Here is a 13,591-nt window from a genome sequence, read left to right as displayed (position 1 = left end):
CAAAATAATTCTACCCTTGGCCATTATGATGCACATACAATAATGCATTAAACAGACATAAAGTCTAAAAACTATGGCATTATACAATTGTGAGTGTGTAAATATGTATTACCAAATAGAAAACAATAAATTCTTATCACTATTTTGCATCTTAACCACATAATAAGAGGCTATTCAGAGGCAACCTTACTGAATTATGCTACATTTTTCAATGGATTTCAATTTCTAAGTATGTGTTGATATTCATGCCCTGAAACCAAGTAAATTTTAAGACAGTAGCCTTAAAATGCTATTTATTTGAAGCTTTTATGCTATCTATGCCTGTAAATGAAACACAAAACATTCTTATATGGGAAACAGATATAGAAACCATTTATTTGTTACATTCTATGTAAATATTTGAGCAAAATGGAAAAAAAATAGTGCCGAGCGAAGAAATGTCCGCCCCTAAATAAAGTCGAAAAGTTAACCGAAACAGCACCCAAGACTATTTTCAGTACTAATATATTAGTTTTGAACCTGACAATATGCATTTGTATTGATATACCTGCAACACCCATCAAAAGTGTCCATTGTGCTTACATCAGGTCCTGTCAAGTTTTACATAAGTCTTCAAACCTGGCATGTGTATAGCCAATGTACAGCATTTCTTTGAAATCTGAAAAATATTTTTAATGACCAAGGTCTACATTTTTCATCATCAACATATCACCAATTAATTATCACTCAAATTAACTGTATAAAGAAAATACAAACCATTATTAACTTTTAAGTAACACTTATACTCTTGTTCATATGTAAACAATGCTTGTAGATTGACCCCCTTGACACATTTTCTGCTGTAAACACCAACAGTTGCATTGAAATAATGAAATTTGATACCTAGACAGGCTGTATATATCCATTCTTCCAAAATATCAGCTTTTCATGGTGCATCAATGAGATTTAAGTACTACAAATGAATTATGACAGTTCAAATTTCCCTCCCTTTAGGTCAGACACTCACATTGATATTTCCATAGACTTACATTATAAGAAATGGTCTCTAATCCTACCTTAAAATTGAGTTTTCATGCTAAAGAGCTAATTTTTCTAGCAGAATGAAATGCCTGACACATAAAAATGTTCCTGTTATATAGGGGTAGCCAACCAATTTTTTTGCAAAATGACTTCAAAGAGGATTACCCCCACCCCCCCCCCCCCATTTCATTGAAATTTTCTGCTGATCACAGGACTGACATACACTTTTTATAAATGCAAATAACCAAGTCAAAATTATCACAGAGACTCATGAAATATTTCATTTTCTTCAGAAAACATTGTAGTGTTACTTTTAAAATTAGTTTTTATACTTAAAAATACCCCAGTTTCATCCAATCGCCTCATGTATAAACTGAATCATACGGTTTTTCCTGCACTTTTTTCAGCCAATCGCTGGCCGTGTTACAATGCGATACCCTGACCTATATTACAAGGATCGGACACTTTCGTTTTAGCTTAAAGTCTCGTCGCGCGCATGCGCGGAATCGCACATCGGATAAAGGTGGACAGAATGAGTGATGGCGGAACGCGCGGAGTGCGAAATATGACAGATTTTCACAAGAGTTTGTGGTGTTATTACAGCTTTGTGAAAAATTTTACACATATTAATGTATTGATACAGTATTATTTTGTGTCGCTGAAGTATTAATATATGAAAATATGCCGATAGAACGCTGCAACGCTGAGTTAAAAAAGTACCTAATTTAGAAAATATTCGCCCATTGTTAAGGCATACTTTCTACACTTTGACGCCCTTTTACTTCAAGCACAAATTATTACCGCGATTCAGATTAAGATAATTATTTTCTACATGGTTTAATGGTTGCAATGCAAAAAAATGTTTCTTGATTGTTTAAAAACTTTTAAAGAAATTCACGTTTGAAATTTGTCTTTTTTTCTGTGAATTATTTCAAAATGATTTGAACATTTTTTATTTGATTACCTGAATATTAGTATAAATATAGTATTCTACTAATAAGTGTATTAAATATATTTTCAGATCATTGAAAAAAAGTGTTCATACATAGATGAATTCATTATATTGGCAAGGAAGAAACTTTTATTGGCATACAGAACAGCTGTTTTATAATAGTATTTTTTATGTTTAAACAAATTTTTTTCATAGTTATCCTTCACAATTCACGTCAAATGATTTATTTGTCATACGTTTATTTTCATTATTTTTCAACGAAAGGACTATACAAATTTACTTGTATATATTCAATATGTTCAATTTCATTTATAAATGTTAATAAAGGAAATATATTTACATTGTATTTATATATATCCTCTTCAGAATCATTTTCTTATCACACATACCATGGATTGAAGTTAAAGACCGCACGTATACAAAATATACATTCAAATTCTATTAGTTTTTGACGATTGAGTGTTGCAATTATCACATGTAACCTGGTAATGAAAGTTTGAAAATAAAGTTTTTCAATTATCACTTGTTACCTGTTAATTAACCCCCTTCAAAAGTAATTAAACTTCAAAGAAATTTAAGCGATGTGTAAAAAATAATCAAAAGTTACTTTTATTTCGCATAATACTGACTCAAACTGTAAATACTTTATTGTTGTTCTAGCGTTACATTAAAAAATATCATAAATATCTTTCTACAGGCATTCAAATAAAAAGAATAATTAAAATATATGAGTGACATTGTAAAGCGCCCGCAATACATTACCCGTAAAACAATTGTGCGTTAATAAATTTGACTACATAACCCAATAAATCTTAAATATTGCATCTTTGATCATCTGTGAATAACTAACAACGGCTTCTTTTTTATTTTGAAATTGAATTTATTATGTTACCATAATAATAAACTTCAAATACATGCTTTTTATATAAAAAATGTAAATTTACCGCGGATTTCGTCAAGTTAATTTTTTAATCGTCGTTGCGGACAGATAAACTGTACCTTTAAAATATAAATTAAATATTTGAATTAAACAAGTATTTTTGTTCAAAATAAACTTTAAATTTCCAAAATCGGATAATAAATGGAAAAGCTATATGGTATTTTGTAAAGTAGGTATCCCTTGCGAACGGGCATTTACGCTTAGCGCCGGTAAATTATCGATCGATGTACCATTATGGGGTGCACGACAAGATATTTAAGCATTTATATAGGGTTAACTGGGAGTGTCCGATCCCTGTAACATAAATCCGTGCATAATCTCATAGCTGTCTCTGGAGTCTTAATTGTAGTATGTTTGATATTTATTGCAAATATGCAATATTTCAAAATAAGAGTCACAAATCGAGAAGAGAAAAGCATATGCCTGCTTGAGTGTAATTGTAAAATGATTTTGAAGCACTGCAGTATGTCTATGATGTAGAGCTGGGACATAAAGCTTATCTTATGTCCCAGTGTAGAGGTAGTTGTTAAAGAATTTAATGAAGTTAAACTGTTAAAGAAATTGTAATGCTTATTTTTCACAGTTACTAAGATGTTAATCAGACTTAGAAATGTAATTACATCACACAATTATGATTAGAACTACCAGCAGTCATCGAAATAAGTCAAATAACCCACTTGCCTGAAGCCCGGGAAGTTAAGATTGTAATTAATCAGTCTTTTTTCTCTGTTTATGCAGTCCTCCAAGGGTAAGCATATCGTTGCCACTTTGTCCGACCCGCCATCTGTCCGTCTGAATTTTGTTTCCATGTTAGTTGAAAGTTCTCTGCAACTACTGGCTGGAATTCAAGGAAGCTTTATGGAAACCATCAATATCAAGTGAAGAATCCCTGGTCATCGGCTTGTTCTGGTCAGACCCTTTAACTCGAAATTATGGCCCTTGATAAGTTATGCAGTATGCGTATAGAGCATTATTATCATTTCCTCGCTACTTCTCTGCAGCTAATGGCTGGCATTCAACAAAACTTTATGGGAACCTTCAATACCAAGAGGAAATGAGCATACCATCGCCCTGTAACAGCGCTTATCGTCCGACGTGGGCTTGTTCCAGTCAGACCCTTTAACTTATAGCTTTGGCCCTTGATTAGTTATGCAGTTTTATTGCATATAGAGCAATAATACTTTTCACGCAATTTCTCTGCAACTAACGGCATGAATTCAACAAAACTTTATGAGAACCATCAATACCAAGAGGAGATGGGCATATTGTCGCCCTTGATTAGTTATAAATGCAATTTGCATATAGATCAATAATCGTTTCCGTGCTACTTCTCTGCAACTACTTGCTGGATTTCAACGAACCTTTATGGGAACCTTCAATATCAATAACAGATGAGCATATCATGGCCTTGTTCCTGTCAGACCCTTTAACTTAGAGTTATGGCCCTTGATAAGTTTGCAGTATGCATATATAGCAATAATCCTTGTCGCGCTATTTCTCTGCAACTACTGGCTGGAATCAACAAAACTTTTTGAGAACCATCAATACCAAGAGGAGATGCGCATAATGTTGCCTTGTTTTAATCAGACCCTTCAACACAGAGTTATGGCCCTTGATTAGTTATGCAGTATGCATATAGAGCAGAATGAAATGCCTGACACATAAAAATGTTCCTGTTATATAGGGGTAGCCAACCAATTTTTTTTGCAAAATGACTTCAAAGAGGATTACCCCCCCCCCCCCCCCCCCCATTTCATTGAAATTTTCTGCTGATCACAGGACTGACATACACTTTTTATAATGCAAATAACCAAGTCAAAATTATCACAGAGACTCATGAAATATTTCATTTTCTTCAGAAAACATTGTAGTGTTACTTTTAAAATTAGTTTTTATACTTAAAAATACCCCAGTTTCATCCAATCGCCTCATGTATAAACTGAATCATACGGTTTTTCCTGCACTTTTTTCAGCCAATCGCTGGCCGTGTTACAATGCGATACCCTGACCTATATTACAAGGATCGGACACTTTCGTTTTAGCTTAAAAGTCTCGTCGCGCGCATGCGCGGAATCGCACATCGGATAAAGGTGGACAGAATGAGTGATGGCGGAACGCGCGGAGTGCGAAATATGACAGATTTTCACAAGAGTTTGTGGTGTTATTACAGCTTTGTGAAAAAATTTTACACATATTAATGTATTGATACAGTATTATTTTGTGTCGCTAAAGTATTAATATATGAAAATATGCCGATAGAACGCTGCAACGCTGAGTTAAAAAAGTACCTAATTTAGAAAATATTCGCCCATTGTTAAGGCATACTTTCTACACTTTGACGCCCTTTTACTTCAAGCACAAATTATTACCGCGATTCAGATTAAGATAATTATTTTCTACATGGTTTAATGGTTGCAATGCAAAAAAATGTTTCTTGATTGTTTAAAAACTTTTAAAGAAATTCACGTTTGAAATTTGTCTTTTTTCTGTGAATTATTTCAAAATGATTTGAACATTTTTTATTTGATTACCTGAATATTAGTATAAATATAGTATTCTACTAATAAGTGTATTAAATATATTTTCAGATCATTGAAAAAAAGTGTTCATACATAGATGAATTCATTATATTTGGCAAGGAAGAAACTTTTATTGGCATACAGAACAGCTGTTTTATAATAGTATTTTTTTATGTTTAAACAAATTTTTTTTCATAGTTATCCTTCACAATTCACGTCAAATGATTTATTTGTCATACGTTTATTTTCATTATTTTTCAAAACGAAAGGACTATACAAATTTACTTGTATATATTCAATATATTCAATTTCATTTATAAATGTTAATAAAGGAAATATATTTACATTGTATTTATATATATCCTCTTCAGAATCATTTTCTTATCACACATACCATGGATTGAAGTTAAAGACCGCACGTATACAAAATATACATTCAAATTCTATTAGTTTTTGACGATTGAGTGTTGCAATTATCACATGTAACCTGGTAATGAAAGTTTGAAAAATAAAGTTTTTCAATTATCACTTGTTACCTGTTAATTAACCCCCTTCAAAAGTAATTAAACTTCAAAGAAATTTAAGCGATGTGTAAAAAATAATCAAAAGTTACTTTTATTTCGCATAATACTGACTCAAACTGTAAATACTTTATTGTTGTTCTAGCGTTACATTAAAAAATATCATAAATATCTTTCTACAGGCATTCAAATAAAAAGAATAATTAAAATATATGAGTGACATTGTAAAGCGCCCGCAATACATTACCCGTAAAACAATTGTGCGTTAATAAATTTGACTACATAACCCAATAAATCTTAAATATTGCATCTTTGATCATCTGTGGAATAACTAACAACGGCTTCTTTTTTATTTTTGAAATTGAATTTATTATGTTACCATAATAATAAACTTCAAATACATGCTTTTTATATAAAAAATGTAAATTTACCGCGGATTTCGTCAAGTTAATTTTTTAATCGTCGTTGCGGACAGATAAACTGTACCTTTAAAATATAAATTAAATATTTGAATTAAACAAGTATTTTTGTTCAAAATAAACTTTAAATTTCCAAAATCGGATAATAAATGGAAAAGCTATATGGTATTTTGTAAAGTAGGTATCCCTTGCGAACGGGCATTTACGCTTAGCGCCGGTAAATTATCGATCGATGTACCATTATGGGGTGCACGACAAGATATTTAAGCATTTATATAGGGTTAACTGGGAGTGTCCGATCCCTGTAACATAAATCCGTGCATAATCTCATAGCTGTCTCTGGAGTCTTAATTGTAGTATGTTTGATATTTATTGCAAATATGCAATATTTCAAAATAAGAGTCACAAATCGAGAAGAGAAAAGCATATGCCTGCTTGAGTGTAATTGTAAAATGATTTTGAAGCACTGCAGTATGTCTATGATGTAGAGCTGGGACATAAAGCTTATCTTATGTCCCAGTGTAGAGGTAGTTGTTAAAGAATTTAATGGAGTTAAACTGTTAAAGAAATTGTAATGCTTATTTTTCACAGTTAATTAGATGTTAATCAGACTTAGAAATGTAATTACATCACACAATTATGATTAGAACTACCAGCAGTCATCGAAATAAGTCAAATAACCCACTTGCCTGAAGCCCGGGAAGTTAAGATTGTAATTAATCAGTCTTTTTTCTCTGTTTATGCAGTCCTCCAAGGGTAAGCATATAGTTGCCACTTTGTCCGACCCGCCATCTGTCCGTCTGAATTTTGTTTCCATGTTACTAGTTGAAAGTTCTCTGCAACTACTGGCTGGAATTCAAGGAAGCTTTATGGAAACCATCAATATCAAGTGAAGAATCCCTGGTCATCGGCTTGTTCTGGTCAGACCCTTTAACTCGAAATTATGGCCCTTGATAAGTTATGCAGAATGCGTATAGAGCATTATAATCATTTCCTCGCTACTTCTCTGCAGCTAATGGCTGGCATTCAACAAAACTTTATGGGGACCTTCAATACCAAGAGGAAATGAGCATAACATCGCCTTGTAACAGCGCTTATCGTCCGACATGGGCTTGTTCCAGTCAGACCCTTTAACTTATAGCTTTGGCCCTTGATTAGTTATGCAGTATTATTGCACATAGAGCAATAATCCTTTTCACGCAATTTCTCTGCAACTAACGGCATGAATTCAACAAAACTTTATGAGAACCATCAATACCAAGAGAGGAGATGGGCATATTGTCGCCCTTGATTAGTTATAAATGCAATTTGCATATAGATCAATAATCGTTTCCGTGCTACTTCTCTGCAACTACTTGCTGGATTTCAACGAAACTTTATGGGAACCTTCAATATCAAGAACAGATGAGCATATCATGGCCTTGTTCCGGTCAGACCCTTTAACTTAGAGTTATGGCCCTTGATAAGTTTGCAGTATGCATATATAGCAATAATCCTTGTCGCGCTATTTCTCTGCAACTACTGGCTGGAATCAACAAAACTTTTTGAGAACCATCAATACCAAGAGGAGATGCGCATAATGTTGCCTTGTTTTAATCAGACCCTTCAACACAGAGTTATGGCCCTTGATTAGTTATGCAGTATGCATATAGAGCAATAATCATTTCCTTCCTATTTCTCTGCAATTACTGGCTGGAATTAAATGAATCTTTATTGGAACAATCAATATCAAGGGGAGATGCGCATATCATTGCTTTGTTCCGGTCAGAGCCTTCAAGACATAGTTATTGCCCTTGATTTGTTTTGCAATATTCATATAAAGCAATATTGCTATTTCTTTTCAACTACTGATTTGATTTCAACCAGACTTTATGGGAATCATCAATACAAAAAGGAAATTTGCATGTCATGATAAACTTATATAAATAAAGCCTTACCTGGTATGTATTCAGTTGTTGTGTTAGTAATAACCAGTACTAGTCGGGGGATATGAATTTAACGAATTTGCTTGTAATTTTACTGCAATAAGACCAGACCAAAAATGTTGCTTTGTTAAAGTTCTTTTAAAGTTTCTAAACTCTATGTATTCTTCAGCAATCATTGACACTGAGTGAAAATGCCTTAATGGAGAAGACAAAAGCGATGTTACAATGGTTAGAGCAGCAGAGACAGCGAATCCGAAACAAAGGTGCAGATGATTCATACCCTCAGATCAAGAAACGACAGAGAGGCCTCATGATGAAGTTACAAGAACAACAAGAAGTGATTCACAGAATGAGAGAAGAGAATAAAGCAGCAGCAAAATAGCTACCGGTATGTAAAGTTTTGAGAAAATGTTTTTTATTTTTTAAATTATGATTTATACATAAATAAATAATTTTATGGTCAGCTATTTCACTGTGGTGCCTAAACTTAAACACTGGCTAGGCAAAATGTTTAAAGTCACTTGATGAGAATTCTTGTCTACTCACCACTGTGGTTTCAAGTTTAGCAATAACTTGTAAAAGTCTTCATGTAAGAAAGTTATCTAGCTAACATGATAAAGTTGTCTTAGGATGCCTTGTTCTGCAAGAAGGTTGTCTGAGGGTGTCTACCTCACTGTGCATGAAATAAAGCAAATAGGAGCACCTGAGGTCTTCCTCCAACATTAATGCTAGAAAGTCTTCATATATAAAACTTTTTCAATTGAAAATCAACCAAAGACTTACAATGTTACCTGTTCAATTAGATATTTCTTGAAATATAAAGTTGATTGTAGTTTTATTGGTATCTAATATATAACTTTGTTTGTTACAGAGTAAGTCAAAGTCTGTAGCTGCACCAAGAGGTACATTGTAGGGGTTGGATGCCCAAAAGAAGTTCACACTGAGGCAGAAGTTAGCTCGGTGAGTAAAGTGATACGTAAATATTTGTATTTTTGTATGTATCATCGTGGTTGAATAATAAGTTAGCTCTAGTAGGCACAGATTCCTATTTTAAACATGCATTCTCAATACGACTTACAGAATAGGTAAAAAAGCTTTCCACGCAGCATGTACATCTTATTATGTGCTATATATTTTATTCAAAGCATCTGTTCCGTTAAACATGTTCCATGTTAGTTAAGTCAAAACAAAAAAGTGATTAAATGTCATAATTTGACAAAATATTTATCGCACAATAGTAAAAAATGAAACGTACGTGACTGTCTCTGTAAGAAAAATGAACTTTAAATCTTTTCATGATTTAATACACCCATAAACACTTTCAATATGATCTACGTAAATAACCGAGGTATATCGAGTGAAAAATAGGAGTTGCTTCCCTTATCTTCGAGTAAAATCGATACTGCTTATGCTAAAACAATACAAAATAAGCCGTTTTTAAACCGCTAGTTTGTTGTAATTAAATATCCGATTTTAAAATGTATTACACCATCAGAAAGCTTTGGATCTTAGCTTCATCACAGTATAAACTTCAACATATCTTTTGACTCCAAAGTATCTAAATAAACTGTTAAACCTACCATATGTCAGACCATTTTACATACCATTTATACAGTGAGATATAACCCATTATCTTTACTCGAAATACTACTGATAAGAATAGCCTGTCGTCTGCTAGTTCTGAAGGTGTTTATCAGTGTATTGGTCTTTTATAAAACAATTGTTTGGTGTTTTTTTTATGCCCCCACAAAGTGGGGAGCATATAGCGTTGCACTTGTCCGTCTGTCCGTACGAACCCAGAGGTACTTGTGTGACTTGGAAAACAATGGACAACAGTAAATTCTCTTTGATCCTATTTATTCCGTTTTTACTTGTGTGTCTTTTTTTAAGCCTTGTGTGACTAAAAATGGCCAAAAAGATCAAAGGAAAAGTCACAAAAGTACCATTTTGTGAGTATGTCCCTACGTCCCAAAAGCTTGTGAATGCAACTCATCTTAAACCGGATGGCAGATTGCTTTAACTTCCAGGGATGATAGTAAAGGAAGGAATTTTTTGCTGCGACCAAATTTAACAGAATTATGGCCCTTTGTTGATTTTTTCACTATATACTATGTAAAAATTTTGTGAATGCAACTCCTCTTAAACCGGATGGCAGATTTTGCTTAAACTTCCAGGGATGAACAACCTTAATGTGTAGATGGAAGTAAAGGAAGGAATTTATGATGCGACCAAATTTAACATAATTATGGCCCTTTGTTAATTTTTTCACTATATACCATATAGAAATTTTGTGAACGGAACTCCTCTTAAATTGGAAGGCAGATTTTGCTTTAACTTCCAGGGATGAACCGCTTTAATGTGTAGATGGTAGTAAAGAAAGAAGTTTTTTGCTACGACCAAAAACAGAAATATGGCCCTTTGATGATTTTTTCATTATATACCATATAAATAATTGAACATATAAATTTTACATTTGTAATTTAATTTAACATGAACGTAAGGTTACCTGTAGATCATTTTAGGTATATGTACAGAAATGAAACAGTGGAATGAAAAAGTTCCACATAAAAATCTTACAGTCAAATAACAGAAAAATAACTGCATGACAGGAAAAGTGTTTATAGTATGCTAGATAGTTCCAATTTCCAAGGAGGGCAAGTCCCTGTGACAAACTATCAGGAAAAGGGTTACACTTCATTTGGCATGGAAATGATTTGGATTATTTTTCTTAACTAGGTAAGACTTGTGTCATCTGGCAACCAGGAAGTTTCTTCAGAGTTTACAGTCAGATCAAGCCAGGCACCATTTTTACCCCCATTTTGTTACCTTGGATGTGTCTTAATAGGTATTTGGTAATTTCTGTTTGTATTGTGTTAAAATAAATTGTGATAATAAATTGAAAGTCCATGTTCAATTACTTGTATGATACTTTAATATATACCAGTGTCACAAAACTGTATCTTATAGCAGTTGACTTCAAATTGACACAATAAAGTTTATAAACTTTATGGTGAGATAACAAAGTTTAAAAGGATTAAAAATGAATAAAGAAATTTAAAAATGTATGAATCTTCACAAGGTGTGTATGAATTAACATAATATGACTGAATTTGCTATGTTTATAACCACATTTTTATCATGTTTTAAACTTTATAAACAGAGTAGGGCTACATTTTATAACAATGTACCATTTCAGGAAATTGTTTAAAGCATCTTTCTTACAAGCAGATTTATAGGCCATTGGTGTTTTATGACTATATGTTTGTTTCTTTGTATGTTCAGAAGAAAATGCATAAATGCTCCGTAATTACCAACAAGTTGTAAATAAATAATAATTGAATAATATTTTGAAACTTTTTACACTACAAGAAACAAAAATGATGGTACCATTTGACAGTAGAAATGTCTGAAGTGATTTAATCTTAAATGTGTATTTGTTACAGATATTACGTAGCCGAAGATGTCCATATTTACTCACAGGACACATGGAAATAGGAGATTGGAGAGCAGGGAAAACAACTGGTACATCAGACAAGTGGTAAGTCACGCTCAATCTTCTCTTTCTTGCTGTTTAACCAGACACTATGACTGAATTTTATGCGCCCATTTAAAAAATGGGACATACTTATAATATAGGAATGCCTGGCGGGCAGGGAGATGGAGTGCGGGTGTCATCCAATTTTGTCTGGAGCATATCTCTTTCACAAAGAGAGAGACTTTAATGAAACTTCATTGAAATGTTAACCACTATGAGCACCTATTTTGCACACATGAACCAGGTCTCTACGTCAAAAGTCATGGTCACACTTAGAGGTCATTGAAAAATGCTTGTCTGGAGCAAAACTTATACATGCATTAGGGATTCAATATAACTTGGCATAAATGTTAACCATTATATGGCTTAGTGTTGTGCCCAAAATTGGTCCCTGCGGCCATATTAAGGTCACACTTTGCGATCAAAGTTCATTTAAAATACAAATTAGTTAAAATTGTGTGTGTCAGAAACAAGTGTTAGTGTTTGTAGAAAAAATGATTTCATGTTATTACAGTAGATGGACCTATTGCAGTAAGTACTATTCAGCCCATACATAAATAGAGAAGGTGAAACAGCATTGACTGCAAAATTAATGTGGGCCATTTTGAAAAATGAGGTCAAACACAAATTTTTATTTTGCCCTAATTAAAGGGGCATCTGTGGCTGAGTGGTTAAGGATGTTGACTACATACTACTGGCCCCTCTTGCTATGGGTTTGAATCCCATCACAACCTTTGAATTTTTTCATGTGAGGAAGCTATCCATATAGCTTATGGACCCTTGGTACCGTGGTTCTACTCAGGTTCCCTTTTGTGCCTTAGATAATACACTGAGTGGCACCTGATATCTGTCTAAACCAGAAAAGTTGGAAAGTCGCCATGTAACCTTTACAGCATTGGTGCAATGTAAAACCCAACATAAATTATTACATATAGATTTATATGATTCTCATCATGTTAAAGAGTCAAATATTTGACATATACTATAGTGTTAACAGTCAAACAAGGACACATATAAGGTTAGTTTATTTATTTATTTTTTTAGCACACTGTCCAGTTCCATGATCTGTGGGGAGAATAGTCTACTTGATATATATAAGGCAAAGTTGTTTCAATAATGTAAGATTAAAGTAATTAAATGGACTCAGAAATCAACATTGTTTTCTTAATTGTCAAGGTACATTTACCTCCCTTGTATTCACAGTACTGAAATCAGTACTTGTTTCCATCCATAGTTAGAAGTAAAATCCACTGTTAATTGATAACAATTTGAGTTTAATTGGATCATAAGTTGACAGTGTAAACAAAGTTATATTTTGCCAGTCAGCTTATGTGTGCAATCTGACCAATTTAAACCGGCTCGAAATATATGAAGGTCTGTTCCAGTGTGGCCATACCACGTGACACTGACGTCATTTTCGGCATCATTTCCAAGACAAATGTTGCTCGATTCGGAAAAGAAAATAGCCGTAAATATTTTATTTCTGTACCAATTTCTTTGGGATATGCACCAGTCTACGGGGAAAAATATAAGCTTTCCACAGAATATTGGATCTTCGTCAGTTTATAAGCCGTTTTATCAAACACTTTGCATAACCTTGGAAGTTGCTTGTATTGGGGCGGGCTTCAGTTGCAAGCTATTTCGTTTTCTTGCGTCATCTGGTCTACGTCATGATTAAAAAGTCAGGTTTACATCAACCGGGAGTACGGAAGGCAACACTGTACCTAAATATGTTCATATTTTTATAATGAGTGACATAA

General features: G+C 33.3%; 1 long non-coding RNA gene across 1 annotated transcript; it reads left to right on the top strand.

Annotated features, from left to right (window-relative positions):
• Window positions 1-7,686: 7,686 nt before the first annotated feature.
• LOC132737484 (uncharacterized) lies at window positions 7,687-12,226 on the top strand. The gene is made up of 4 exons (XR_009626738.1): window positions 7,687-8,684; window positions 9,168-9,256; window positions 11,033-11,141; window positions 11,740-12,226. It is a non-coding gene; the product is annotated as an uncharacterized LOC132737484 (long non-coding RNA).
• The last annotated feature ends 1,365 nt before the right edge of the window (window positions 12,227-13,591 follow it).

The sequence above is a fragment of the Ruditapes philippinarum genome, unplaced genomic scaffold (assembly GCF_026571515.1).
Source record: "Ruditapes philippinarum isolate M1 unplaced genomic scaffold, ASM2657151v2 ctg19140_1_1_1_1, whole genome shotgun sequence".
NCBI lineage: Eukaryota > Metazoa > Mollusca > Bivalvia > Venerida > Veneridae > Ruditapes > Ruditapes philippinarum.
The sequence above is the reverse complement of the archived record's forward strand: the minus strand, read 5'-3'. Positions and strand labels throughout refer to the sequence as shown.